Source organism: Epargyreus clarus, unplaced genomic scaffold (assembly GCF_041222505.1).
Source record: "Epargyreus clarus isolate Ecla_fem2 unplaced genomic scaffold, WU_Ecla_fem_2.2 ptg000032l, whole genome shotgun sequence".
Classification (NCBI taxonomy): Eukaryota; Metazoa; Arthropoda; class Insecta; order Lepidoptera; family Hesperiidae; genus Epargyreus; species Epargyreus clarus.
This window is the reverse complement of record NW_027332237.1, coordinates 8,735,175-8,760,286: the sequence shown is the minus strand read 5'-3', so window position 1 is coordinate 8,760,286 and position 25,112 is coordinate 8,735,175. Positions and strand designations below refer to the sequence as shown.

The 25,112-nt window shown below is 34.5% G+C and overlaps 1 protein-coding gene across 1 annotated transcript in view; it reads right to left on the bottom strand.

Moving 5' to 3' along the window:
- LOC140755199 (cell adhesion molecule Dscam2) overlaps nt 1-18,445 on the bottom strand; it is a 208,590-nt gene extending 190,145 nt beyond the window's left edge. Inside the window, exon 1 of the mRNA XM_073090415.1 lies at nt 18,265-18,445. The gene's annotated coding sequence lies outside the window, so the exon portion shown is untranslated. The remainder of the gene's footprint in view (nt 1-18,264) is intronic.
- Between the last annotated feature and the right edge of the window lie 6,667 nt (nt 18,446-25,112).

The window sequence follows — 25,112 nt, the reverse complement described above, 5'->3', positions numbered from 1 at the left end:
TTTTTCGGATGGGTTTAAAGCCATACACAGTTTGATTCTTTGTAACAATAAAGTGCAACACAGTATATAAATAGCGGATAAGCCATTCCTAAATTTTTGAATAAACCTATGGAATTTTTATTTTAATTTGGAAATTTCAAATTCAATTCAGGTGTTTTCAGAATTAACTCTTATATAATAAAAATACAATGCCTCGAAATCTTATATATAAAATTCTCGTGTCACAGTGTTCGTTACCGTACTCCTCCAAAACGGCTTTATCGATTTTCACCAAATTTTATATGCATATTCAGTAGGTCTGAGAATCGGCTACTATCTTTTTTTTCATACCGCTAAGTGATAAGGGTTTAAGCTTAACATTTTTTTATTTATATGGCAACACAACGTTTGCCGGGTCAGCTGTAAAATATAAATCGACGTAAATAATTCAGTTATTGAGTTGCATAAACTTGCATATATCAGGAATCACATTTGATCTTGTTTATTTTTTTAAATTTATAAATAGTTTTTTCTATAGTTACTCGTGTTTCCATTCAAAGCAGTTCTGCGAAGTTTGCACCGCAGTTGTATAAAGTCCGCCCCAGTATTAATTGCGGAAGTTGAGCTGTACCCACTATTGTAGGGACAAAGTTTGGGGCTTTTACAACTTTTAACTAAGGCCCTGGTTGTTTAAGGATTTTGTGTGGGTGGTCTTTTAAGAATTCGGTCTAACGACCATAATAGTTTTTTTTTTCAGACAAGCAAACATGCCTCTTCATATTGTGTGGTCACTGCTGATCATAGATTTCAAGTGTCTCGATAGGTCACGGGTCTTAGATTCGAGGTCTTACTTGGAACGTTTTTGGTAAAAATGGTAGGACTTCAATTTTGTTTTAGTCCTATACCAATTACTCGATTATTTTTCACTAGTTTCTACACTACAATACCTTGTGTAGTCAGTCTCTTTATTCGTATGTTACTTAGTAACTTTTGCAGTAGAAAAGCAATACAATTTTTAAGTCAAATAATTTTAATACTCGTGCCGCATTAATTATTCTGCCAATCTTGGTAAACGCTTACACACTGCCGTTATAAGCCTATAAGGTAGAAAAAGCTCCATCTGTAATAGTTCTATAAGCGAAGTATAAAAAATCTACCTGCGAAAATGAAAAGACCAGACCTATATGCGAGCAGCTCCGCGCTTAAAAGATAGTTATTTAGATTCAAAAGCGCAATACAGTTATATATTTGAATAACAACCAAAACATTTGCCAACGTAACAGATTCGGTTCACTATCAGCTAGGGTTGTCACACTGTGATTATAATCACAAATTGCATGATTTGGTATTATACTAAGAAGCATTTCATTCTAAGAGATGAGTCCAGCAGCGAGGCAGCTATATTGTTAACTGAACTACAAAGCACTTAAACCACAAAATAACAATCCCTAGCTTAGAAAGACTATAAATCTAAATTTGAAATTGAAAAATAGCTATTTTAGATTATAAGACTTAAAATTTAAAATTGAGACTGATTAATTTCTGAATAAGGGTAAAATCAGCCATAATTCATAATCTTCATTTAGTATTTTTTGGGTATTGTACATGTAGTCAAAAGAAACCACCAAAATATTTCATGTATAGCTCTCACATAATCGTAATTTTATAAGAATAGTTAGTGAGTAGTAAATCAGTCTTACAAAGTACTTTTTTTTAATAATATAGGAACAATAGATAGGTGTAATTGATACGAGTAATTTGAAACCAGCATGGGGTAACAACTTGATAAATATATCTACTTTTAATCATAGTAAGTGCGGAAGATATGATCACTTTTGGCAACCCTATCCAGCTTAAGCTGCGAGCATCTTGAAGACAAATATTTGTACGCTACACAACTATTTGTTTCGGTTTCCTGTTTGTATACAGTGCATTAATCTAGTAACATAACACTGTTTATGAAGTTAAAACTACTGTTGTTTGGCATTAGTATAGTACATACAGTATCTATTGTCAGGCTTTTTTTTATAATATAGGAGTAGCAGACGAGCATACAGTCCACCTGATGGTAAGTGGCTACTGCCGCCTATGAACATCTGTAACCAACCCCAGATAGCATTAGATATTCCTACCTGAGGTCGACCACAGAAGCACCGCTACCTCTGTGGACTAAGCTGGAACGCCTCGGAAAAGTCTGTCTCCCTTACCACACCCTTCAAAACGGAACACTGCAACGACTACCACTGTTATTATTAGGTAGAAATAGGTGTGGCGGTGGTACCGCCGGAGTCGAACCACAAAGGGTTCTACCACCTTCTAACTTACTTGCGGGTCGCTAGTCATTAAACATTCTTTAATGAACATACCCTTTATCTGATAAATGGTTTTGACGAAATGAAAACTAAATATTATATGTAAAGCTAATTAATGCACAACTCATTGTTAAATACCCTCATGATCTTTTACGAAAGACCCAAAATATAATTTAAGTCCTTACTATAGAACAGACTTAGCGACTTGAACTTTATCGATACAATTGGTGGATTTCTTTTCTGAGGATTATAATTCCGTTTCACGTAAATATTTTAAAACATTAGTATAGTTACATTTAAGGTCGTTAATACTAAATTTGAACGCGTTTTGCATTAATGCAAACCCTATTTAGTTTTGTTAAATCAGCATAAAACCCTTACGGAAAGTTACCTTTTATTACCCTCTATTTCTCTTAAACCTTTATTCTAGGTATTTTGGGTTATTTTATAACATTGCCCAAAAGGTTCCTACGAACACTTTCGGTACGGCATCCACGGAATTTATTCAAATATTTAGATGAAATTCAGTTATATATTAAGCATTTACGTAAACCGGTTTACTTTGTATTAAACTATGTGAGATAATCGGTCAAATTCAAATATGTACCTATAGATTATTTTCTTTTAAAAACTTTTCAGTTGCTACCCTTGAAGATCAACAAATCAAGTTAGATTGTCTAACGTATATGTTAAATTAAATAAAAAAATGTAAATTAAAAGTTAAATGGATATCCATTTTCATACATTTGATACACCTTTGAAATAATACAGCGCAGGACAAATATTACAACAAGGTTATAGGCATTGCTGTAATTCTATCGTATTTGAATCCACGTTAAAAAATGATAAATCTCAAAAAAACAAATACAATTACTAAAAGGAGTTATCTAATACCAGTATCGTGAATAGAAATCTGAGTTCATTAAAAGTTTCTCTGGTCTGTTATATTAATGTTAGTATCAGGATTCAAGTGTGAGTATTACAGTCAAAAGTCGACAAAAAAGTTCTTCCACCGTCAAATATAGTGTTAGGATAATGTGTTCCACCTTAAATCACGTTATGGCTTTCCACGACGAGCGGAAAATAAAACAGAGGGAAATGTAGTTTGTAGAAAGATTTGTGGAGTCACAAAGCCTTGTCGTTGGAAAATCCTCCATTATTTGGGAGTTTCGAACAAAAAGATTCGTTCAAGGTAAAAACTTGTTTTATTGACCTCCATTGAATTGATCGTAAACGACTAAACAAAGAAAGAGAAGTTTAACTACTTGTCTAACTATAGACGGAGAAATACTACTAAATACTAATCAGCATATAATTTGGGCTAATCAAGATTTTATTAAAACCAGTGATAGCCCAGTGATTAACAAACTCGGCCTCTTAATCGAGGGGACCGAGGTTCAAAACCCAGTCACGCCTGATTTTTCAAAGTTACGTGCATTTTATAAATTTATTATCACTTACTTAAACGGTTTAGAAAAACATCACGAGGAAACCTGCATACCTGAGAAATCTGAAAAAATGTTTTCAAAGGTATGTGAAGTCTGCCAATTCGGACTTGGCCAGCGCGGTGAACTACGTCCTAATCCTTCTCATTCTGAGAGGAGACCCGTGCCCAGCAATGGGACAGTAATGGGTTGATGATGAGAATATTTTATTTCCTTTCTTATTCCTTCATGCTCTTGTATGTTTTCAACAAGAATTCTCATCACAAATATATTTGTTATAGACCAAAGAATAAAGACTACTTACGAATATTTCATACATTTTCAAAACTATCTTCGGTCTTAAAATCATAGATAAGTGGTCTTTATATATTTATTTATATTATCCATTGCAGTGAAATGATAAGAACATTATACCATATCATTATGCCAATTCAAGAGTTTGAGTCTTAAATATATTTAAATATTAAAACTATTTTTTCGTGATTATTTTACTCGCTTTCGAGGATGGTGAAGCAAGTCTCTTACGTCAATAGAAAAAGTCGAGGAATTCGGCCCATTACGTTTTATGGTCCGAATCGAGATGTTAGTGAAATTAAAGTTTTTGGACTGCTGTTATTTTCTCTTTTACGTCCAGTAAAAGATAAATTGCGTTGTTTGCAAACTTAGCAACTTTCTCTAGATTAAATCGAAAAAACTTGAAACAATTTTAGGGGAGAGTAAGTGGCGTCTGTTCTTTCGTTATATAAGTATCAAGGTTAAAACATTGCATGTTTTCGTCTATACATTACTGTCTCACTGCTGGACATAGGTCTGCTGTATACTGAAAACATTTTTAACTGAAAACATTGTATGCAAATGATCAATATTCGACGCGATTCATTTCTATATTCAGAGCGGACTATCAGTTTTACGCGGACTATACCTACCTAAATACCTACCGAACAACCGAGTACCTAAAGAACTACCATTTATTATGAGTACACTATCTCGGGTCTATAGTCACTAAGCGCTAGTAGACTTGTGACGCGATGTTACCTTACCCGTATGTAATGTTATGCAACATTGAGTACGGTGGGATCTTAAGGAGTGGTCATAAATGTTCATGAGTGGTTCAGATTATGCTACGGTTCGGTCTGGGTCATTACTATTTTATTAGGCAAATCCTTGTAGGCCTGAGAACTTTGTTAGCTTTTTGGTAGATTAAATAGAATATCTATGACCTCGTAAACTACATTATCAATGAAGTTTGTGTCTATATCACAAATAAGTGGGTACAATTACGAAGGTGGTAGAACCCTTTGTGGTTCGACTCCGACGGCACCACTGCCACATAACTATTTCTGCCTAATAACAGCAGTGTTAAGCGCAGCTGTGTTCTAGTTTGAAGGGTGTTGTAAGGGAGACATACTTTTTCGAGACGTCTAGCTTAGTCCTCAGGGGTAGCGGCGCATAGGTGGCTGACCTCAGGTAGGAATATCTAATCCGATCTGGGTTTGATTACAAATGTCCACGGGTGGCAGTAGCCACTTACCATCAGCTGGACTGCACGGTCGTCTGTTACTCCTGTAGTAAAACATATATCTCCAATATACTGATAAAAATCATTGTTTTAGTTGAAGTAACAGAAGCTATTGAAGGCTTCCTAGAGGTCTTCCACACATGTATTGCTCCTCTTTGCACTAAGTTGTTAAGCCTTGTTTCTATGTATGATGATGTATGAACCACAAACTTCCTACACTTATAGTTCTACACTTATAGCTTTTAGCCACTTACTTGTGAGAATGACCCACTTTCTTCAACGAGATGACATATACTCTATTTAATCTGCCAAAAAGCTAACAAGGTTCTCAAGCCGACAAAGATTTGCCTAGTAAAATAGTAATGACCCAGACCGAACCCTAGCTTAATCTGAAATTGTTTCTATGTCATACCACGCCAAGCAAATTAGAACAATTTCTGATTTAATAAGGTGGAGCGCTACCTTCGAATCTGATGGTAACCTACTAACAAGAGTTGCGGAGTTTCTAAGAATATCTTTTCTTTCTGCCTTTTCTGTATTTTCGTTTTTTAACGACACGAGAAAAAGAATTAACAAAAAAATACAACCGACTTCTATGTCACTACAAAGTAAAAAATAAATGAAATAAATGTTGGTTTAGTACATAGTTCTGAAGTCGGCGCTCAATTTATTTTGTTGGATAACGGAGTAAGCAGCGTGGCCAATGTGAGCGCCAAAAATCATCAAAATCGGTTCATAAACGGTGAAGTAATCCCCGAACAAACATAGAAAACAACATACATATATACGGTCGAATTGAGAAACCTCCTCCTTTTTTGAAGTCGCTTAAAAACTATGATGACATCTAACTAGGACATATTGTATCAGACATTTAATAAATACTTCTCAATGTTATTATTCTCAATATTACTTAAAGAATAAGGCTCAAACTCTTGGTATACGTCAATAAGGACCAAAGTCTTCCACAGCCAATCATCATAGCTTTGTCTAGCGCAGCCACAAACGAGCGAAAAATGCAAAAACCAAAATAAATATCGCGTCAAGAGCGGGATCTTGACATTTCCTTTTATAGAAGGGGAAGTTGACAAGGGTTTTTTATGGAAATGAAGAGTTAAGGCTGTAGATGTCAAATCAAGGTTGTTTCCACGTATTAGGATCCACTTCGGCAGTACCAATACCGCAATCATTTAGTTTACATGGTAATAAGACTTTATGGGCTTTTAGTTACACTTGTTAAGGTACTAATACTTAGAAAGGGCTTTCTTAGTTATACCTTTAATGGAGCATGAGTGTCAGATTTTACTTTTAGTTAGTTTAGTAGTAAATAATTATTCTTTATATATTTCCACTGTGGTGGTTTAACATTGTTTGTTATTTTACTAAATTAATACAGTCCTACTGCATAATATATTTCCGGCCTTAAATTAGGTTCAACATTAAAGTCTCACACAACTCGAACAGGTCTATTTTTGTAAGTGAAGTTGAAACTAGCATGCAGACATTAACAATTAGGTAACTTTCACCTGTGGACTTTTGCTATCAATTATAAATTAGACTGAAGTCTTAGTAAAGGCCTCTGATGCGTTCCTACCCTTAGGACTAAGCTCTTAGTTATAATACTTCGCACAAGTGTCTTTGCTTTACACCTATCAAGCCAAACCAGACTTAGCTGTATTTTGAGGGTATAAGTAACACACAAAGCACTCCATATTACTCCTTAGTGTATGTCTTCAGGCATGCTTAAAGTACTTCATACAGATAGAAAGCTCCAATCTTTGTGGTAAATTACTAAGAAACTACTATCTACTTCGTAAAGACATTCCGTTCCTTATTCAAACATCCATTCAGTCAATCGTCGCATTGTCTGTACGTACAAACGACCGGGAAATGCAAAAACCGAAATAAATCTCGCGCCAAGGCGGGATCTGCGCGGTTTCATTTAAAATTCCACGCTCCGTATTCTGGACTTGGCGTTACCACTGGAAAGGGGATTTAAGGAAAGATAAGAAGTGGAGTTATTTTTTTTGTAGCACTCGAGTATGCAGCTCAATTTAAAGTGGCTACTGGCACCCATGGATTTCTATAAACAAACCTAGATAAGATTAGATTCCTACTCGTTGCTATCCCTGAGGACTAAGTTGGGAGTTGAAGTTCATGTCCCTAACCCTTCAAACTCGAATACAACAACGCTAGGCAGAATAAAGCAGAAATAGTGTGGTGATGTCTCCGAGGTCGAATCACAAAAGGTTCTAACATCTTTAAAAAAAATGTGAGCCGTCACGGGACGCCTGGCAGATGTGAAACATCGACATTATTTTGTAAAAGTAATATGCAGAAAAGAACATATTGTGATAGGAACTAAATATGTCATAATGATAAAATAATATAAATACCATCGTATGCGTCGCCACACCAGAGATCGGTTTTACGTGCGGCTATAGATGTTTCACATCAATAAAACAAAGAAATGAAAAGTGATTATTCTGAACTTGTTTTTTTCTTGAAAATGGATATTGAATATTTTTGAATCGATATTTTGAACTTTGGCGTTACCATTGGATAGGAAAATTAAGTAAAAGATCATAAATAGAATTCTAAACAAAAGAAAGTGAAAGATGATAATCATGAACTAGTTCCTTTCTCGATGAGCGAAAACTTCTAAAGGTTTAAATGCGTTGTTACCATCGATATATCTTATTCTGCGTCCTTTTTTCTTTTACCTTATTTGAAAAAAGTCTAAGTATTTGCTATTCGAATAAGGTAGTATCATTGTTACATTTTATTCTGCTTAATAAATAATTCTTGTAACTAAAATAAGGCACTTACACTTACATTTAAGATTCAGGTTATCGTGCACACGATCTGAGATCAGCATTAGGAAAATTCTTATCCTGTCTAAGATTGGTCCCGAATGTCAAAGAGCTTCCTAGTAACTCATTACATAGATCGTATTGATTACCTTAATTTATGCTTACCATTGAGAACAAAAATATATACTACGAGTTTCATAAACATTTTTACCCTTAAATCCTATCTTACATAAAAACAGTGCATTAACTTTTTATCTTTCCTTTTTAAAACGAGATTTGCGGGATTGCATTTAAATTTCAAATGTGTGTGTGAAATTACTACTGGCGTGCTTCCAAACGAATCCAAATTTAATATCAAGTAGGATGTATCTGAAGGTTCGGCAAAGCTATGTTGGTCAATGGTCCACTGGGCAAAGCGGATCTCGGTCAAGATTTGGAAATGCTAAAAGTGGATCTGTTTTGTAAAATTTATTTTAGTCTTCAAGTATCGAAAGTGCAGGTTCAATTTTCTTATTTTCAAAATGTTGACAAAACGTGCATTGGCCTCTTTTGCTAGTGATACGTTAGCTATATACTTCGAAGTCGAGATCAAGAGGTAATTAATTAAGAATCGGGAGATAAGAAAGTAGATTGGCAATCGAACCCAGAAATCCTCTGGGACGTAAGATCGTTTAACGTCACCTGTGAAGACCGATTACAAGAATTCAATTTCGAAGATTGTCAATTCAATTGTCTTCTGTGAGAAATAAAGATCTTTAAACCTAAGATTTCAAGTTTCAGTAAAGAGCAAATTTCAAACAACCTGTTTTTTAATTAGCAAAGTAGTATTAAACCAGCTACCTACTTGCCTCCCCAATTCTGCATTTAAAAACAATGAAACCTACCATTCATCCATTACAAAGGAAATTTGCATTACATTCAATTCGAATCGAGTCGAAAGCGTCCGTAGTAGGGGAGATCTGTTCATTTGAATTCCGTCCTACGATTTGAATTGGAGATTTTACAGCCTTTAATCTAAAACCGACGGGTGACGGTGGGACGTGTGCCGTTATCCTACTAATTAAGGCCTGATGAATCCAGATGTTCGTCTTATGGACTTTGGATGTCGGATTTTCAGATGGGATTCGTTTCAGAATCGTGCTGATTACGTTTCTCCAGCTTAAGGTAGTTGCTTTACTGCTATCGTGTTAGCAGGAAGGGAATTCAAAAAGAGCGAATTGCTTTTGAATATATCCAAATGTAGCGTAAGACAGACGGGTCTCTCTATGGGAAGAACTGTCCTTTAAGGTAATTTGCAGTCTCAGAGTAGATGACAAATTGACAGAAGGATGTCTTTTGGAACCGTGTTTGGAGAGCTTTTTTTGTAAATACTTATCGTGGTGAGAAGATAGTTCCACTTTCCATAGTTTATTGCGTATAATTTGAAAGGTGTACAGGATTATATAAATTATTGTTTGAGTGAAAATCGTAAACGAATCCCATGTTAGTCCATTGTAAAAAAAAAATGTTCATAAAAAATATCTTTTGCGCATTGTCTCCATGAATCCATGAACTTAGATGTTTCAGCTTAGTCTTCGTAATAACCAACATATTAGGCCCATAATATAAAAAAATAATGTTGGCCAACTCAGACGTTCCAGCTTAGTCTCAGATGAACAATGATGCTAATTGGGCTGGAAAGTGGTTTGATACTTTTGTTTGATCAGCATCTGCAATGACCATTTATCATCAGAATCTGGAGTACTACAAGCATATGTATGGTGGTCAGTTACCAATATATCTTCAGTAAATGCATATCCATGACGATATATTACATGGTCCATATTTACTACCGCACGTTCAAGTTTCCATCAAGCTGAACATCGCTGAGAGATGATCTTGACAACTGCTATTACGGAGATAAATGAGTGAATCGAGAATACGCACGGCAACAGGAGAGCTATATGCATCTCTCTCTTACATATTGACGCAAGAGAAGGATAGAAGTACTCATTTTGTGTGAACGAAAACATTGTGATGATATCATAGAACCCAAAAAAAGAAGTTTTTGTTGAAAGCAGGTAAAGTATTTGGTAAGTTTTCAAAAGTTGTAAATATGCAGGGTTTGACGACGTTTTCCATTACGTAACACCCTCACACCCACACAAGACGCATCTTTTCTAACACTGAGATATAATATCTATATAGACGTATAGAACAAACAATTAAACACTAGCAAAAGTTATAACAATAAAAAGCAGACTGTTTAAAAATATACGGCAGCTCCTTCTCCATAATTAAACATCTTGTGAAGCGGTGTATATTGACATTTAAAAAGTGCTCTGTAAAGAACGTATTTTGAATAAAAAATAATAATTTGATTTTGATTTGATTATACACTTATCCTACAGCCGTGCCTATGTTTTTTTTTTGTTCGACTTGCGGAGGCACTGCCGAGCCTCCAGATGTCACCCTAATTCGCCCAATAAGACGTATCTGTCCACACTTAAAACGTTAAAATGCGTCAAGCCGTTTGGGCTAAGGGGTGTGCCAAAGAATGTGACATACATAAATGCGCTCGAAAAATATTATCCTCACTATTACCTCTTAATAGAACTTTACCTACAAGAATACTCGGAAAGGTTTTTTTACATAGTTTTAAAATTTTAAAAATACTCAAAACAAACCAATTCTTTAAATTATTATTATGCTCACGGAGACAGAACAGGTTAAAAGAATTACTCAAGAATTCTGTTAAAATGAATATCGTTTATATTTTATCGCTCACAGTAGAACAAGCAAGCAAAGCGAAAAAAGATCAGAATGAAACAGCAATGAACATTACAGATTTCTCTTCAGATCTGTTTTCGCCTTCGTTTCAGGCGTTTTCTTTGGAGTTCGTAATGTTGAGTTGATGAAAGAAATAACTGAGGTGTTACGATACTTTGAAGTGTGTGCAGTGTATGTCACAAATATAAATGGGGATTGTGAATAATTATGGTAAAATTCAGAACTTCTACATTCGATTTCAAGAAACAATGAACTAAGAGAGCTAATACACGAACATAAGAATTTCGTCAACATAAGATTTCGATCTGATGCTCTAGTTCTAGTTCCTAATGTTATGTATGTTCAATGTTTTAGTTCCTTTGAAACCATACCCTTAGATAATAAGCTACTGGTAGAAACGTATCTGTGATTCTGTGGTCGTGGAAACGTACCTGTGGTCATTCGATAAAGGACTTCAAAATCCATGAGCGACAATGATCTTACCCACAGATAGATTATTTGCTTTATTTTCATAAAAATGTCACGATTACCTTTTACCGGGTACCTCAGAATTGAATAAATAAAGACAGAACTAAGTTACCGTAAAATACTCTGTGACAGAGGCAGGTAGCGTAACTACTTTGGCTTATCTCCCAGCGGCTTAGTCTGAGCTCTGTATAAATTATTCCGGATTGGATTCAAGCGTATTGGCTCAGAGACCGTATAGCTCCAAATGAATTGAAGCACTGTTTGCTTGTTGGTCAGGACTGATTTAAAATTCGTGAGTTCCGGCTTTGTTTTACGTGTTTGGATGTCGTTGTTGTTTTCTGGGTATTTGTCCTTTAGTATCTATGTATGTTTTATATATATGTTGTATTGTATTTGGAGATGTTTTGCTTATCAGCCTTCAGTGCTTTTGCTACTAAACGAGTGTGCCGTCCAGTTGATAGTAAGCGATTTCCCCCACCCAAACTACGACATCTGCAACCAATTCCATATGAAGAAGGTATGCCACATCCACATTCACCTGATGATGCATGAGGTTTCTACCTCCTGCCACAGATGTGATACCATTTTTGAGGACTACAAGAGTCACCTCGTAATTGTGAGCCGGCATCCCTCTAAAACAGTTTGTTTAACAATATTGAAGTAGCAAATTAACATGCAGTCCATCAGGTGGTCATTGCCGTTCATAGATATCTGTAATCAAGCCCCGATAAGATCAGATTCTTATCTGAGTTTGGTCACAAATGAGTTACTTTAGGTATGTCACCCTAACCACACCCTTCGGACCAACGGAAGGGTCATCGAAAATCCAATCATACTCGTTCTATCAGATTTTGAAATCCTCAATTCGCTAGACTCGATTAAAAATTCCTCAATAAAGAGTTGGTAAGCAAATAAAAACTATGTCTACGTTTTTCAAACTTCGTTACGAATTAAACTTGCCTACAGTGTGCGGAAATATGCAACAAATAGTGGAAACGAGGAGTTTCAGTTCAATACAACACAAATAAAAACTGAGTTCGAATGTGGTTTATACGCTGTAATGGATCGGAATTTTCAATGCATATTGGGAATATTGTTAGGAATTTATTTAAATTCCCGGGGAATAAAAATTCTCGTCGTAGACGTTGTAAGTTAGACATTTTGGATTTCAGTACTCTTTTAACCAAGTATTTGGTTTATGAATAACCAAGTATTTTTTATTAAATAACGAAATACTTGGTTTATTAGTAATTAGTAAAAAATAACACTGAAATTCTTTAAAGAAGATTTTGCAAAATGCGTACTATAACTACATTTTTCAAAACTTTTTACAATTTATAGTTGCCTACAGTAAACGGAAATATGCAACAAATAGTGGGAACTACGAGTTTCAGTTCAATACAAATACATACTGAGTTCGAATGTGGTTTACACGCTGTAATGGATCGGAATTTTCAATGCGGTAACATTGTACATATTGGGAATTTTGTTAGGTTTTTCTTCAAATTCCCAGCACATGGAAATTCTTGCCGTAGACGTGTTAACCTGAAAGTTTGGGATTTTAGTGCAATTCTTCTTATGACACTGCCACCTATGGTCATTTGCAAGCCAATTCCATAAGAGATTTTACTTGGAGCCATTCATAGATTCTTTATTGTTTCTGAGGACTAAAATTGGGGGTGAAAATGGGGGTGAATTCTGGACACACGTCCACAATTCACCCCCATGCATCGAAAATCTTTTGCCTTCATTAAGTACTGATTTCTAAAAGAAGTCTTGTCTAGTAAGCAAAAAATATGCTTTTTCTACGTTTTTTAAACTTTATTATAATTTAAACTTGCCCACAGTGTGTGGAAATATGCAACAAATAGTGGAAACGAGGAGTTTCAGTTCAATACAACACGAATACAAACTCAGTTTGAATGTGGTTTATACGCTGTAATTGCATTGCATATTGGGAATTTTGTTAGGAATTTATTCAAATTCCCAGCACATGTATTGTATATTCTTGTCATAAACGTCTTAACTCGAAAGTTATGTTTTTTTTTATGTAGGCACGTTAGACTGCCTAATATATAGCTTAAGTCAAACTCACAGTATATATACATATATCCTATTCGATATGAATTTTATAAGGGTTCAAAAAACATGAATAATTTCGAAATCGCGGACAAAAGCATCTTGATTGTTTCTTACATAATCTGCCAATCTCGTAACCCTAACTATTATAGGCTACCCAACTCTATAACAAAGCAGCAGGAAAAACATAGTATTGTTGTAAACTTGCCAACGAAATACACAGGAAAAGCGGAAAATGTTTCAATTCAATACGAATATAGCATGGATTTTTAAACCCTCCGGAAAATGTGGTTTCATTTATGTTTTCAATGAATCGACATGGGGCTGCGGGAAAATATTTTAAAGGGTATTTTTGTTGAAGGAAAATCATACTTCAATGGAAAAACTGACACTCCGAAATTATTATTACGTCAAAAAACGGCTTAAAAATAAAATGCCATAATTTGTTTGGTTTAGTCGGAAACAAAAGGAGGCTTATGATTTCGAACAGTGTGTATGTGTTTACGTATGTTTGTATGAATGTAGTGTATGTAAGTAGAAAATATTATAACGGTACAGGAAATCATCGTGAGAAAACCTACTCATTAGATTTTTTCAAAATAGATGCGTGAAGTTTACCTACTCGTAATTGACTAACACGGTGGATTATGGCACAAAATAATTAGTTTTTTCTTTGTGATTATGGTCTTAACCCCTCTCACTCTGAGAGGAGTTCCGGCAGTGGTGCAGTGATGGGTTGACGACGAAGATGTATGTTCCTGTGTTCCTTATCTTCTAAACTTCTTATCATAATTTAACAAATGATATCGTTGGAACCATCTAAATCGACCACTGATTGTAGGCTACGTAACGTGACAGTAAACTGATTTGAATACGGCACCAAATGAGGAAGATGAACTAAAAATTGCCACTTTATCCTAAGGGTTCATCTGGTAACATGTCAGATGCGCTACTTCCCCTGAAGACTAAGATGGTGGTTTCGGATCTTCCTTACTACATTCTTCAAACCAGAACACAGTAGCGCTTAACACTGTAGTTATTAAGCAGAAATATATATATAGTTTATAGTTATATAGTTATATTTAGTATATATATATAGTTTAGAACTCTTTGTGGTTCGACTTCGGCGGCACCACCGCCACACCTATTTCTACCTAATAACAGCAGCGTTAGGCGCTGATATGTTCCGTTTTGAAGGGTGTGGTAAGGTAGATAGACTTTTCCGAGGCGTTCCAGCTTAGTCCTTAGCGCTACTGGCGTATCTATGGCCGACCTCAGGTAGGAATATCTAATCCTATCTGGGGTTGATTACATATAACCATGGGCGGCAGTAGCCATCAGGTGGACTGCATGCTCGTCTGCTACTCCTATATTATAAAAATAACCTTCAGAGTAGTACCACGAAGAATTTAATTATCATAAAATACTTATTTAAAATGAATCAAAAAAATCTAATTCTTCTATAACATAAAATCAAACGTGTCAAAGTTTCAATCGGTAATTCCTTTCACGGAATTCCTTTGCGAAATTCCTGATTGATTAAGTTTGATTGAAATATTGATTGTGACTGCTTGACGTTTGGATAAGTTTTAGGTTTATTATTGATGAACGATGGATCGAGAGCGGTGGCACCACTACACCTATGTCTGTCTTATAACAGCGGTAGTTACTGTTTGATGGGTTTGGTGTGTTAGTGGTAAGAGACGTTCTAATTTAGTCCTAAGTTTGATACTGATGGAAAATACTAACTAATATAAATCGTTTCAACTTAGATTAGAGGAAATTTAGGAATGTGATCAATTTCAAAATCACGTTGACCTAAAATGTAACATATATAGTATTATAAAATAGCTATAAAATAGCACTTATTACGTAACAGTTTGAGCCACTCAATATCGGGGCCCGGGTTGAATTTCTGGCACACTCCGCTAATTTTTAAAAGTTGTGTGCTTATTAAAAATTAGTAACTTGATGTAACGGCCAAGGAACGCTTTGTACGTCATGCTATATGCCTGGGAGCTCTGAAAAAATAATACATGTAGTCGAATATAAAATGTCCCCTTTTTGAAAGTTGGTACAAATATTCTAAAAGTCATACTTTTCCGAAGCGTTTTATCATAGTCCTCAAGAGTAGAGGCGCGTCTGTGGCCTACATCAGGTAGGAATCTTATTCTATTTACGGTTGATTACAGATGTCCATCGGCGGCAGTAGCCACGTACCATCAGGTGGACTGCATTCTCGTCAACTACTCCTATATTATAAAATAATATTTTACATTCTAAAAGGTCCCCTAAACCTGAAAAGAATGCTCAGCAGTAGTCAAGTAATATATTAATGCCACTTAATATATTTACTTAATTCACAATATTAAAGATAATTATCATACAAATATAAATGAACAAAGCACCCCGTTAATATTTCGGTATAACTCGCCCATACTATTTCAGATTTAATCCTACATTTCAAATGATAATGAGATTCTCGTATTAAGTACGCCAATTAAAATTTTAATCCTGTATTCCCGGTTGTGCCCTAGTTTCACCAATGTCGAGTGGCGAGCGCACGAGAAAATTTTAATAAGGTGATGAAAAATAATATAATATAAAATATAATGCGATGTCATATTGTGATATGTGTTAACAAGATCTTTCTCAAATGCTTTATTAATTAATCAATCTTTTTAATTTTTTGCCTACCAAAGACCGAAATTTGACATTATCTGCTTTCTAGAAATTGTTAAATTGCAATAATTAGATTTAATTAAAAAAATAGTTGTATGAAATTCTATTTCTAACAATGTGTATTTTGAAATTATAATATGAGATAGATTTTAACCACGAAACAGAAAAAAACTAGATATTAAGTAATATTTGAAATGGTCTGCAAATTAGAAAGTGATTGATTATCGCCTGTTTTCGCATTGAAGGAAAATTTCGTGTGGATTGGGAAATCTACCATTTCCACTTCCATTCATACTATTTTCAATAACTTGTCAGAATAGTGGGTTATGACTTATAGCCTTGTGATAATAAATTTTCAGATTCTAAATCTAATTAGAACTTATTTAGTTATATCCCAATCTGATATTCTTATATTTTTCTAACAAAATATTTGTATTGGGACAGACATAAAAATAACTGCCATAAAATATATTGAAGAAATAAGTTCATATTTGTACGTCTGTCATACTCGATATATTGACGGTGATTACCTCTTTAAATGCTGACATTATCGCTTCGTATATAGTTTTTCGCTCGGAGTAGGACAAGTTAGTAGATAACTCTCGTTAATTTGTCGTAGAGTGTACTTAATGGGGGCTAAACGTAATAGGAATAGCCGAAATTCCGTTTAAAACATACGGGAAATTGTTCAGTTTTATTTCGCAATCGTTTCAACGTATAAAAGGTCTTATCTTTAATGGTGGAAACCTTTATGGTTCGACTCCAGCGACACCATCGCAACACCCTTTTCTACCTAATAACAGCAGTGTTAAGCGTAAGGGAAACACACTTATCCAAGGCGTTCCAACTTAGTCCTCAGTGGTGTCAACCCACTCGTGGTTAATCTTAAGTAAGACACTTATCTAAACTGGGAACGATTAAAGATGTTCATGAGTGGCAATAGTCACTTACCATCAGTTGAGCTGCATTTTCCTCTGCATATTATAGTATATTACATAAAACACTTGTAATTTTGTAATTTTAACTGTATTATTTGGAAAAAACGTATACTACAGTTATAAGGATACGTGATTCCCTGTGTCCCGACTGCTATGAACACACAAATAAGAGTAACAAACACCTAGACCCAAGTACATATTTATGATTATTGTTTGGATAACTATATGGGATGGGATTTAACCGTGCACCCTCTAAGTAACAAACATTATTATAATCGCAGTGCAATTCACCAGGAAAGAAATACGATAAACTAAAACAGAATAAGAAATTTAAATTAGCATTGGAGTGATTCTCGTAAAATATGTTAATTTCCTACCAAATGATTACAGTATCTACTTAATTATGTTATAGTATGGAATTTTATGTATTTTTATCTGTCTGCGGAGGGAAATGTTTGTATGTCACTGTATTTGGCCTTTAGAAATTAATTAGCACTTGCTTAAACAGTAAAGCAAAACATCGTGAGCAAACCTACATACCTGAGTTTTATAAAAAAAGAAAATCTCAAATGTATGTGAAGTCTACCAATACGCACTTGGCCTGCGCGGTGGACTATGGCCTAATGCTTCGCATTATGAGAGGAGAGCCGTGCCCAGCAGTGGGACAGTAATGGGTTGTTGATGATGATGAGTCTTTGGCGCGCCCTATAACTGAAACGGCTTGACGGATACAAACATAGTGGTGTCGTCATCTTAATTGAATCTTGTTTTATTATAATTGTCTATTTACTTTGTACTTTGTACAGACCTACGTCTGTGCACTACATTTTATTTTGCTATTGGGTAGATACTTTATTTTATAGACACACTACAATTTACGTTTTATGCTTAAAAATATATTACTTTTTTACGATATAAGATTAACAAAAATGTTTTAAAGATACCTATCTTCTCTTCGTTATGTTTTATTATTATATGTTTACACATAAACGCATATTTTATATAAGTTTCAGATTGCATCTATGATGGTTTTAAATATATAAGTAACTTGATAAAAGCAAACCAGGCTGACAGTAAAAAAATATATATACATTTTTAATATGTATTTATTTTTAATATAAAAAATGTGAACTGTCTGAATAACTGATATATTTAACAGAAGCGTAAGTTCAAAAATGGATATACCCACGAATATTAAGTTCGGTATTTAATACAGTTACATTAATTACATTAACCTTAAAATTAAACAAAAAATAATCTTACCCTCAAATCCGAAATCCTCAAAACACCGAATCACATTCGCTTAACACATTTACAATCCAAATCATGGCCAAGTAACGTCACATTCGAAAATTAAAACTGCGTTCAAACTTACGATTACACGTCACGAAGTTTATGACGCGGAAACTTCCGAAACGCGGGACAAAAGCGTCTATCCCCTCCGACGGTCCGAAAGGTACTGGCTCTGGATACGAATAGGACATCCCGGAGATAGCATCAGTGGATTCGTTCCCAATTTGAAAACTCACGCCATTTTAATTTGAACCGTATGCCTCAGAACATGAGGGATGGGGGTATGTTTTGAGGGATCAAGTTATATTTGCCGTGGTCTACATTTCGGTGCGCTTCCGATCTCATATGGACACACTAATTTGTGTGCGTGGTAAGACGTATAAAGCTGTCTACAGACTGGTTGATTCTGTTTTAATAGATTTGTGTTTAATAAATTGCGCGCGACGCCATCAGAATTATTTTTGGAATTTTCTATATAGAGCAAGAATTCCAGACAACAATCTGGTTCTGTACCTGGTTATGTAAGGAATGAACAAAAAAAAACTCACAATGTGTCCTATTTTTCAAACTTACTATAAAATAATGTAGATATATTTTATGATTTGGAGTAAAAAAATAATTTTATCCATAATTTACGTCACAATTGGTTTAATGTTTATTGTTTAAGTACATGGGCCGCAGGACGTAATTAACAGCATTCATTACTCAAATAGCTAACATAATAATAACATATTTTTTTATTAACAACTAAACTACAGTGACAACTTACATAGTTGCGTATAAAAGCAACGATCCATTGTATAAAATTTATTACACGAACACAAAACAAAGTCGTTTAAACATGAACGAAAATAAAAGTCGCAACGCTTATGAAGATTAATGTCGCAAATCCGCGATTTAATGGCGGTCTTTAAAGCTCCTGAATAAACCTCAGGAAGTGTTTCGCGTAACAGATTGATGTGTTTTTTCGTACAAATGTTACCAACATCAGCGAATTTGTGGATAGTGCAAGCATGGATGTGTATCGATAACTATTTATAAAATAAGTAAATAAATTACCCAATAAATTAATAAATAATATGTTTGTCATGTTGAAATACAAATATTATTTTGTTTGTGATAATTTAAATGTGAAAAGCAAGGGTATTAAAGAGTTCTTTATTTTCCGAGTTCATTATGCAAATATTAAATAAATTAAAATTATGTTATTCGATATTCATAATTTTTAAGCGCGAAAGATGACAATTTTTGACAAAATTATGAGTAGGTTCACGTAGAAAATAAATAGTAAACATAGGAAGAAAATTTGTTAAGGTAGTGCCTAAATCTATACATGTAGACTGTTGCGGTAATACCGCAAATGTGGTTCGCACCGCAAATACAATCCGAGGCGTTCCTACTTGGTCTTCAGGAAAGCATCTGTGGCAGACTTCAAAGTTTCTAATCTTATCTTATCTGTGGTTAACTACAGATATCCACTCACCTTTAGAAAGACTGTCGCTTTTTTGTCAATATTACTCGTATTAAAGAACACTCTTAGTCGATATCGTAGCGATATCGACACGCAAAGTCTTCACGCTAGCCCTACGCTTTTCTTTGTAACGATTAAGGATACATAAAGAGAGTCTTTATTGTGGATGGTTGTGGTAACACATGTTGGATTTATTTTTTCCAAATCGTAAACATTACAACCATTTAAAAGCTTTTGCTTTGAATTATAAACATAACAAGAATAAATGACTGCTATCCATTTAACGTACTAAAGCACCTCAACACCTATTTCTGCCTAATAATAGCAGTGTTAAGCGCTGCTGTGGTTTGCTTTGAAGGGCTCGGTAAGGGAGACATACTTTTCACACATCTGTGGTCGAGCTCAGGTAGGAATATCTTATCCTATATCGGGTTTATTACAGATCTCCATGGGCGGCAGTAGCCACTTACCAACTGAACTGCATGCTCGTCTGCTACTCCTATATTATATAAAAAATAGCTTATACCATAACCTTTCAGTAGAGACATTTTCAATATGTCGCATAAATTTTAGCTTTTTGGTTCATTTGCTTCGCTTATTTATGTTTAGTGGATCGTGAGCGAATGTTTTTTAAACATCCTGTGCAATTTAGACCAAATTGGCATATTGCCAAGTTCTTTGTACTAACCTTTGTTCACGTTATTTCTACTTCAGATCAAAAAACTAAGAATAAAGCCTTTCAATAATGCTACTCTTGATTAAATAATATTATAGGGAAGTTACAAATTTAATGTCGAATTTTTTGATAAGCAAAAATTGGCCAATTTCAAATTTGAATAGACAAAAATTGATAATTTGATAATGTCTCGTATGAATAGCTTCTGCTTCATAATGAAACACCTTGTGAAATGGTGGTAGTTGTATTTACATTCAAAAAGTGCTCTGTAATGAACCTATTTTCAATTTTAAAAAATGATTTCGATTTTTTTTTGATAAATTGTCAAATCAATCTTTGGATTGAAAAACATTAGATGGATTGATTATTAATATTGAACGTTACAGAAGTATTATGCATTAGCTTTTCAATTTTCTGCGAAGCGTTATCTTCTTTTTCTTTAGTCTGAGGTTCCTACCGTATTTAAATTTCTTGTTGTGTTGACAAAACGCGTACATGCATGTAGCCAAATGAGCTTCTTTCTGATACAAACTCAGACTGCTTAGGTAGTGAAATTAAAGAGGGTATGTAAAAGTAAACCATTAAAGACGGAATAAATTGGTGAATAATGAGGAGTCGACAATACATTATTGTGCCACTGGGCACGGATCTCTGAGTGAAAGAGATTTAGAAAAAAATCTCCTTCCCTCAGAGATCCGGTAAAAATGCTACAACATTATGTGACATAAATAATACATTTAGGACATTAAGGTTTTAGGACCTAGTCTAACATGCTAAGTGAGGATTGGTTGACTTTCATCATCATCAACCCATTAGTGTCCCACTGCTGGGCACAGGTCTCCTCTCAGAATGAGAAGGATTAGGCCATAGTCCACCGCGCTGGCCAAGTGCGTATTGGTAGACTTCACATACCTGTGAGATTTTTTTTTATACAAATCTCTCGGGTATGCAGGTTTCCTCACGATGTTTTCCTTCACCGTTTTAGCAAGTGATAATTAATTTCTAATACGCACATAATTTAGAAAAATCAGAGGTGCGTGCCTGGGATTTGAACCTCGGACATCTCGATCGAGAGGCCGAATTTCTTAACCACAAGGCTATCACTGCTTTTTTTTGGTAGACTTTGCACACTGCTAAGTCTAAGAATTTTCAGGTGTGAAAATTCCCTTACAAAATTTCCGTCTCCGTTTAAGCAAGTGATAATTATTTTTTAATATAACTCAAAGGTGCATCGTAGGTGTTTACCTAGGATTCGAACTTTGGACCCCCTTCCGAGAAGCAAAGTTTTTAGCCACTAGGGAATTAAGGTTTAATTCAATAGCATTTTTCAATATAATAAATATTGATAACAGTTTAATTATTATTGTATATCACAATAAACATCGGTTATTTAATAAAAGCTTTATACGAATTTATTTGAATTCAAAGCATTTTATTTTAATTCGAACGAGAGAATTTTATTTATTTACATTCCCCGAAATAAAACTAACTAATTAACTGATAGTGTCATACTAAATCTACATCAGGAATTTAATTTCAAAAACTGCAGCTACAGACCAAATACCACGAGGTTCGGTGATTCTGGCAAATGTTTGATGTCGTGGATTCAAAGGCTTCGTGGCTTTGACCAACTTTGGAGCAAATACGACAAATATTTGAAACGTGCTAGCTATCGGGTTATTGCAGGACGCCTAAGATATTCACTGTAGGGGAGTCTTTACATATATCATCTTGTAATCGGTAATTTTTATTTGATTGGCTACAAGCTACAAGTAATAATGTGAAGAAGTCTACTTTAGAATCGTTAAAATATACTTAAATACACACCGATACACTTAAACTTGGTATTTCAGAACTAAAAATTAATTTTGAAATATTAAAAGGTGTCATTTCAAAATTATAAGAAATATAAAAAAAAAAATTCTTAAATTTTTACACCTTTATGATCTCGTAGTGGAATAAGATAATCCTCGAACATTAATTAAAAGATTATAAGGTAACTCTTCGTTCGAAAACTATAAGATATGTGGTTACTCGCTATTGTCCCCAATCTAAATATATATAACTCAAAGGTGACTGACTGACATAGTGATCTATCAACGCACAGCCCAAACCACTGGACGGATCGGGCTGAAATTTGGCATGCAGGTAGACGTTATGACGTAGGCATCTACTATGAAAAGATTTTGATCAATTCTACCCCCAAGGGGATGAAAATATTACTTCGTAACGCGAGCGAAGCCAAGGGCAAAAGCTCGTTTTGTAATATTTGTCGTATCTAATTACTTTGAATTTAGTGTTATCAACGTCTCCGAACTAATGTGTTAAATGTAAATACTCCCTAATTTGGTAAGATTGAACGTCCTAAACTGTGGCATGCCTTTATTGTAAGATGCTTAATGTGGCATGTCGTGTAATTATATTAAGGACAAAAGTAAAAGAAGTTATATTTGGTCACAGTAGTACATTATCCGTAAAAAAATGAAGTATTTGCCTTTTATGGCTAAAGACATTGAGTCCTATGACAGACGGACATATGGAAAGACAGACAAGCAGACAGACGAAGAGACAACGAAGGCTTTGTAATAGGATTCCGTTTTTGTTATGTAGAGTTTAATTAAACCATTTTTGAATTATATAGTTTGCAACAAGTATAAAGTAGCAATTATATTTTTTGCATCTGAAAATTGGTAGATTCCACGCAGAATTCGAAAATGTTCATATTATATTTTCCAAGAAAAAAGCACGTTCATTTTTAACTGTATTCTGTGTTAATATTTACCTTTCAATATGTACACGAAGTATTTTAACTAAAATACAATGCAAATACTTTTTATTTATTATTTGTACACTAAACAAAATATTTATATAGATATTTTCATATTATTATATTTTTATAAATTTAATAAACGCAAAATATTCTACATCAAACGATGTTAAGCTATGTTAGGCGGGGTGGCAGTTTGATGGGTGATCGTTAGTGGCTATTAAAGGAAGTTTTGTTTGGGTATTGATTCCCGTTGTTATCATAGCTTAAGGAGGTGGTAGAAACCTCTGTGGTTCGACTTTTGCCTAATAACTGCAGCAGTGTTAAGTGTTTTTTATTTATTTTATTAAAAATAAAAATAAATGTAGTTATAGCAGCCACCGTCATGTATACTCTGTAAAAAATTCAAGTGTTTATCTACTATGGTTGAATAGATGGAACCCGGTGACAGACGGACAGACAGCGGATGCTTAGTAATAGGGTTTGATTTCACCCTTTGTATACGGAACGATACAAAGAACAATTACAAAGTAGCGAAATATTTACAGAATAAAAAATTCTCAACATTCCGTACCAGAAACTTTATATCCATTCCGGTAGAACTATTTCGCACGAAACGCATTGTTTTTGTCCCAAATGTAAAAGCAATGCCAGGTATATGGGAAATGGAAAGGTTTATTTCCCATGGTGTGGAATGCTCATCATTTTAAAAGGCACAATATTATGATTTTGGTTTCGTTTTGTCTTATTTCCAAGGGGAATTCGTTTAATAATCCAAATGTTATGTGATGAAGAAAGATTTTAAAATAATAATGATTTTTGTGATACATTTTTGTATTGAGCGTCGTCAACTCATTACTGTGCCACTGCTACGCACGGCTCTCGAGCCCAGAGCGGTCGCCCATCCAACTCATGACTGCACCCAACGTTGCTTAATTTTGAAAACTGGTTACTATCTATTCTATCTAACCCACATTCAAAAAATTAATCAGCCTAAAATTAAAGAATAATATGAATTTTTTGAACTCAATATTAAACATTCACGTTTTATATTTGAATAATATAGAAGCAGCATACAAGCACGCAATCCACCTGATGGTAAGTGGTAACTGCCACTCATGGACATCTGTAATCAACTCCAGATAAGATAAGAGTTCTACTTGCGGTATACCAGGACTAAGCTGGAACGCTTCGGAAAGTATGTCTCCCTTAACACACCCTTCAAACCAGAACACAGCAGCGCTTAACGCTGCTGTTATTAGGTAAAAAGCAGTGGTGATGGCGTTGCCGCAGTCGAACCAATAGGGTTCTAGCAGCTTCAAAAATATGTAGGTGCGTATATTATTTTATGTATATTTTAGCATTAAAAACGCGGCATATTCGTACCAAATAAACTCCCGTATGTTTCCAGTACTGGCACCCTGAGGCGTCATTCCGACACCTTGTATTAAAATTTATAATATTATTACAATCACCTAGCTGGTCCGAGCGTTCAATGTAAATAATAATGAATATTATGGTCCTATATTTTATTAAAATGTTTGCTAATTGTGTATTTTATAAAGTTGCCTTTAAAAGCACATTTTAAAGCGTCTGTTGATTTTTTGCTTCAGAAAATTAAGGGAGATATTAAGTAAATTATGCGTAGATATTTTATGAAAAGTTAAATTTGTTGTTACATTTGAGGGCAAAATTGGAAAGCCTAGGATATGTATGAAACTTTACCACCCCTTACCAAGCCCTTCAATCTAAAACACTATCGGTTGCCACCGCTGTTATAAGACAGAAATACAATAACACAAATACAAAAAAATCTGAATTAATCGTATAGATATTTAGACTATTACAATGGGTTCAAATTCCAGGTGTCACCCGGGGATCAAATACGGAACCCACTGCATGTT